A 6492-nucleotide genomic window follows, 5' to 3' on the forward strand; every position below is an offset into this window, starting at 1 on the left:
GGTAAGATGTGGTTGCTCTTCTTTCTGTTCTTAGGACTTGTAAAGGAGCTGGTTGTATTTTCCAAGATAAGTATCCCCCTTTTTTTGCACTAGGTTGCTGGGAAACAAATGCCTCATTTCTCTGGATTTCCCCTATTTTCTTAAGTTGTTAGTGTTTGGGAGGTGCTGCCCGTCATGTCTGTGTTGGTTTGATAAAATGGCTCCGCTTGGTTCTTTTTTTTCCCTTTTTGTTTTCAAATAAGAAAGACAGTGGTTTTACAAAATGGACTCTCTCCAGTACATGTTGCTGTGGTTGGAGGTGTGGCTGGGATGGAGATTTTGGCATGGGAAAGAGGAAGGAAGGCTACAAAATGCCCTTCCAGCCCCCAGATCTGCCAGCTGCTTCAGCCTCTTCTCGGCTGCCTGTCCAGTGCCTGAGGCTGATGCCCTGTTCAGGGAAGCTGAGGTTACATGCAAAGCTCTGCTTTCTTCTTTTTTATTAAAAAAAAAAATAAACTCTGCTTACTGGCTGCAGGGAAAAGCTTGGGAATGTGAACTCTCCTGGCTCAAAAAAAAACAAACAGAAAAAGCCTACAAGGCAAACTTGAGAGAGGCCCAAGCATTGCACTTATTTTGAAGTGTTGTGGAAGTTTGGGGGAAGCAGGACTGAGCTGGGCTCGGTTGCTTTGGTAGCATCAGTCCCATCAGGGCTCTCCTGGGACTAGGTGATCAGAGCCAGTGGCTCTCCCCCTGGACACTGCCAGTGGTGTTTGCTGCATATGGGGGGTATCCCTGCCTTTTCCCAATTAATATTGAAAGCCTAGAGCTCCCAAATTCCTGCTCTGGCATCTGTGTGGGCAAAGAATGTGCCCAGGAGAGCAGGGACAGTGGCTGCACTCAGCAGTCTCTGGGTTTGGTGTGTGTGTTGTATGTCCAACAACTTGTTTTTCACACCTGGCTCAAACAGGAATCGGCAGCGCTCTGAAACCCACCTGGGACTGCAGAACGACAGTTTGGTGCTTAAATAGGTACAAATTGAAAGAGGAGGAATTTAAGTTAGACATTAGGAAGAAATTTTTTACTGTGAGGGTTTCTTACACTGGTACAAGCTGCCCACGGAGGCTGTGGATCCCAGCCCTGGCAGAGTTCAAAGCCAGGTTGGATGAGACCTTGAGCAACTTTGGTCTAATGCAAGCTGTCCCTGCCCACGGCAGGATGGGTTGGGAGTAGACGATCTTTAAGCTCCATTCCGCCCCCTTCTGTGGCGCAATGTGTGAATGTGATTCACACAACCAGTACGTGTCTTCCCTCAAGGTGTCTGGAGCTGGGAGAAAAGCAAGTGGAGACCCAGCACAAGTCACTTCCCCTCCCACACTCTTTTAGGTGGCGCAAGCCTCTGGATCCCTCCTACCCCTCACCACTGGACACACCTCTTCCTTACCTGCCTGCACCACTTCCTGGGTCTCTCTTCATCCAGACCTTCCCCTGGTGGCCTCTGGACCAAGATTCCTGCTTGGGCAGCTCTCCTTTAACTGAGATCACACTCTTCTGCCCTCCCAAAATCTCCCATTCCCTCTAGCAGATGGGATTTTGATACACAAATCCTCTTACTCCTCTTGAAGAACTGAGATTCCTGTGACTTGTAGAGAGAATGAGAGGAGCCAGCTCTACAGGCATGGGCATCCCAGAAGGAGAAGATAAGGGTGCTTCCCTACTGCCCTCTGGCACATGAGGATGAAGTTGGCACCGGTAAAACTTTTTCCAGCGGGCGTTTTCCATCCCGACTGTGGGGCTGAGCTGTGAGACGTCCCCTGCTTCATACGTGGGGGCGAGCCCCGGATAGGGAGGAGGGAGCCGGCCGGGTGCGGAGCAGAGCAGCGCGGTGGGGGCTCGCCCTCGGCCCGCCGGGTTCCGCGGGCTGCGCTGCGCTGCGCGGGGCTGCAGCACCCTCGTGTGGCTGCGGGACCCTGCGGGGGGACTCGGGGACCCTGCCCGGGGACCCGCGCCCACGGATTCTCTCCCCCCACGTCTGCTGGCCAGAGAGCTTGGGGTGCAGCTGGAGGTGTTTGGGGTGGAGGGAGGGTGCCATTCCTTGGGGAACGGGTTGAGGGGGAGTAGGCTGTGGCTGCTCTAGTGCCCATCAGCGTCTCCAAAGCAGGCAGATGTAATGCCAGATCCAGGGAGATCCTCCCATCACCTCAGACTTGCCCTTTGGCCGTCACCTGGTTGAAAACAGACTGGTTTGAGGAAGGAAAGAGTTTGCAAATGTCCTTGCAAACTTCCCCTGCTTCTGAAGTTGTGGTGTATGGATGCAACGCTGTGCATCTCCATGCAATAGTTCTTCCTTATACATGATAACTTCCTGGGCTTTGTGATGCCAGCTACAAAAGGAACCTTTGCTTCCTCCCTTCTCCCCGAGTAATTAATTATAAAGCATTACACCCCCTGTGGATAGTTACCATCTAGCTTCTCTGCTGCCTTAGGTTGCTTCCCTGTGGGGTCGGAAAGAATCAGCAGTGAGCAAAGTATCTGCCGCAGGGAGGAGATGCTCCTTCCATATGGAATGTAGAGTTTGGGGTGAGCATCACAACCCCCAGGACAGGAGCACTGCTCCAAAGGGCAGGAGGGGCTCGGCTGCTGGGAGGTGACACGATGCTGTCATGGAAACGTGTTTCTGCAGTTTGTAGATGGTGCCAGCAAGAGGGTCTTCAGACCTTCCTGTTGCCACCAGAGGGAGAAGGGTTCAGCAGTACAACGGTAATGGGAAAGGAGGATGCTGTAACCACAATATGTCTGTAATTCGTTCTGGATGGGGATAACCAGGCTGGTGTCCCTGTGAGCTGGAAAATGTGAGCTCTGTTTTGTCTTGCTGCTGTGGCAGCCGATGCTGATGACAACATAAAATTGTTCTCATTAAAATATTCTAGGAGCAAACTTCAGCTTTTCATCAGTCAGCAAGTCATGCACAAGTGTCAGGCTGTGGGGTCAGAGACAAGGAAAGGGGATCCAGGAAGATCCTCCCATGACCTGAGATCTGCCCTTTTGGAATCACCTGGTTGAAACCAACTGCTGTGAGGAAGGAAACAGTTTGCAAATGTCTTTGCAACCTTCCCCCACTCCCAAAGTTGTGGTGCATGGATGGAGACCAGCTCTCCTGCTGAAATTAGTACTGGTGATGGATGTGCCCTTCCTAGGAGGAAAAATGCCCCTATCCTGGAAGAGGAGTGGTTGCACAATGTCTTTGAGCTCCTCTTCATTGACAGCCTTCCCCCAGTGCTTCCCTTCCCTATGGAGTGCAGACCCTGCCAGGTGAGCTGCAGCTCTCCATGCTTGTCCATCTCCTGGTTTGTGGACCCCTCAGATGTCCATCAGCTCCTGGGAGCTGACTGACCATGGGTTGGGACCTTCTGCTCTAGTGGGAGATGAACTGAAGTTGGGACAGTTCAGGCAGGAAATAAGTGACATATTTCCAGCAGTCAACAGTAATGAGTCACTGGAGGAATCTGCCCTGGGAGCTGTAAGCTCATCAATTCCAAGGGTCTTTTGACTCGGGGCTGGATGCTCTCCAAAGGGATGCTCTGCACTGGCCACATGCTGAGGATGAGGATGCTGCTTGGGTGATATTCTTTATGCAGGAGGTTGGACAACTGGCCTTAATGATCTACAAACCACTTACTGAATGAATGAATAAATGGTTAAAAAGCAGCAGCAGAGCAGTTTGATAGGGATGGTCAAGTGTCTGGGACTGTGGTGGGCCTGGAGTGATGCCCAACATGGGGACCTGCTCCTGCTGGGTGCTGCAGGGATGAAATGGGATGAGCCTTGTTCCCTTCTAGGGAAAGCTGGAATGTGTTGTTTAGGGGTCCTTCCCTCCTCAACCTTGCAATCCACAGGATCCATGTGTCCCACAAGCCACCAGTGATGGGAGGAACAAAGGTTGCTGCTGGGAGGGAGCTGATCCTGTGGCTCATGGAGCTGAGCCCCTCTGGGTGTGTGGGATAGCACTGCGGTCCCCCTAGCTGTGTGGGGGGATTGAGGATGGCCTGGGAAGGAGGAGGAGGTGACAGAGGCATCCTGTAAGTGACACTGTGTGAGCTGGCCTGACAGGAGGCTGCTGCATTACAGCAGGTGAAGGCAAGTAAAAGAAACAAGGGAAACCCAGGTGTCCCTTCTCCTCCCAGCCCTCACAGGTCCTGGAAGTCGGCAGGGCAGCAGTTTTCTGCACAGGCAGTTGAATCCCTGCTACATTGCACCAACACACACACACACCCCCACCATTAACTTTCTCAGCCTCTCTGAACACGCCATACCTTTGATCTCCCCAATATCTTGGGGCAATGGATTTCAGGCTTTATTTGTGCTGTGAGGACACTTTCTGCCTTTCTCTCTAATCCTTTCCTAGCAATTCCTGCCACTTGACTTGCTGCCTTTCAGTCTGCACTGGGCAGTTTCAAACTGCACTGGGCATTTTCCCTTGGGCACATCTTCCCACTTCTCCACATTGCATTAAATCTGCTGCTTGACAGCTCAACACTGTGAGCTCCTGGAGCGGTTTAACTTTGGCTGCCTCAACTATCTGATATCACCTTTGCCTGACCACTGACTCCCCCTGTTTTGGTGCTCGGTGCCTGCTCTGCACCCGTAGGCCTTTGCTCTCTGGAAAGCGCTCTACAATCTGATGGTTTATTCCTATCCTTATTCGTATTCCTACACAGCTCAATTTTTCTGTAGTATCTGACCCTTCTTGCTGCCTCTTACTTCAATTTCTGCCCAGGCTTCTTGTCCAGGGCAGGTGGGGAAACCACAGTGGCTGCTGATGAAGAGTCACATCCCTATCACATGCACTGACACGTCTCTACTCAGTAAAATATTTATTCCTCCATTATTTCACAAGAGTTGTTTTTACAAAAACCTTACAAAAATTTCCAAAACACAGACATGCAGAAGAAAAAAACAAATCCACCATGGATCTTGTTACAAGTAATTGAAATGTACAAATAGAAAGGGCGAGAGAGAGCTTAGATTACAATAATCCCTCGGTCCTGCTACCCCTCCATGGGTGCAATTTGTATCTCTTCTTGGTGAGTTCAGCATTGAGTGACAAGCTGTGACAAGCTGCCAAAAGCACAGCAAAGGAGGGGGCCTAAGATTAGGAGCAAATGTTTTCAAATATATATATACATATAGATATTTAGTGAAGAAATATTTATTCCCTGCTTTTTTTAGGTTTACAGAAACAGCATCTGCAAACTATTAAATGGGTTTATTTTCATTAATGTTCTCAAAGAGGCAGTGACATTTATATCCCTGTGGTTTCATCTTGTATAACCGAAAAAAGAGCCTTGTGCTTTCCATGGGAATAGGACCCTCCCGGCCTCCTCCTCCTGCCCCAAGTGGTGTTTCTTAGGGAGGATGATTTGATCCACAGTGGATCCCTCTTCCCCCTGGCTTGGCAGGTCTCTGTGCAGTGTGGGGAGCTGCGTGCTCTTCTTCTGGCATGACAAATGGGAGGGATACCAGCCCTGGAAATGTGCATGGGGGCAGAGGGTGGGTATTTAGGGTGACACTGCTCCCTGGATGAGGTGGACAGTGTCAATCAGGCTGTGCCCTCTCCCTGCCTGCCAAGCTTGAGGAGGAGAAGGTAACTATTCCCAACTAGGGGCTGCACTGTGGAGCAGAGAAAGCAGGGGCTGGAGGCAGGATGGAGAGTGGTTCACCCCCAGCAAGAGGAGATAGGCTCCTCTCCTGGTTCTCCCATCAGGTCTCCAGCTCCGGGTGCTGGGTGAGTCCCCCCCAGGCTGGCATTGCCCTGCAGTGCAGCTGAAGGCTCCAGTGTCACAGCCACTGGGTCCCACATGCAGCTGCAGTGAGAGCCCCAGTGGGAATGGGAGAGGATGCTCCTGGGAGCTGTGGGGACTCAGGTGGGCACTCTATAGCTGTGACACTTTCAGCCTTGGTGTCACTGACCAGAGGATGTTTGCGTGGAGGAGGCACTTCAGCAATTACTCTATTTGTCCTCAGATCAACTGCTGCAGCCCCCAAACCAACCCCTTCTAGGGAAGTAGGGCTGGTGTCTTCACTGTCCAGGCCACCCCTCTGAGTTGGTGGTGTCCCCATGCTTGGCTGGTGGCTCTTTCCAGTGGGTGAGGAAAGGGTGGTCTGGTTTCCAGTGGGCTTTGTCCACAGGGACACCACACCCCCACCACTCCGGCTCATTCCCCATTGCTGCGGAATTGGCAGGGGAAGGTGGAGGCTGCGTCTCTCCGCAGCTCAGTCCCATGGGCTGGGGCCAGGTTGCCCACCCCGTGTCCATCCCCCTGCACATCCCACCTTGGAGCCTCATTAGGCTGCACAGCAGGGTGGGATGAGGGGGAAACCATTTCCTTTCTGCAAAACCAAAAAAGCCTCCCCCATGGAGTTGCCGGTCCCAGACCCCCGAGCACATCTGCGGAGCTGCCGACGGGGAGGCTGTGCCTCCGGAAGGCAAAGCCTTCGTTGGCACGAAGCGCTGGG

This window comes from Coloeus monedula, assembly GCF_965178545.1.
Source record: "Coloeus monedula genome assembly, chromosome: 21".
NCBI classification, from domain to species: domain Eukaryota; kingdom Metazoa; phylum Chordata; class Aves; order Passeriformes; family Corvidae; genus Coloeus; species Coloeus monedula.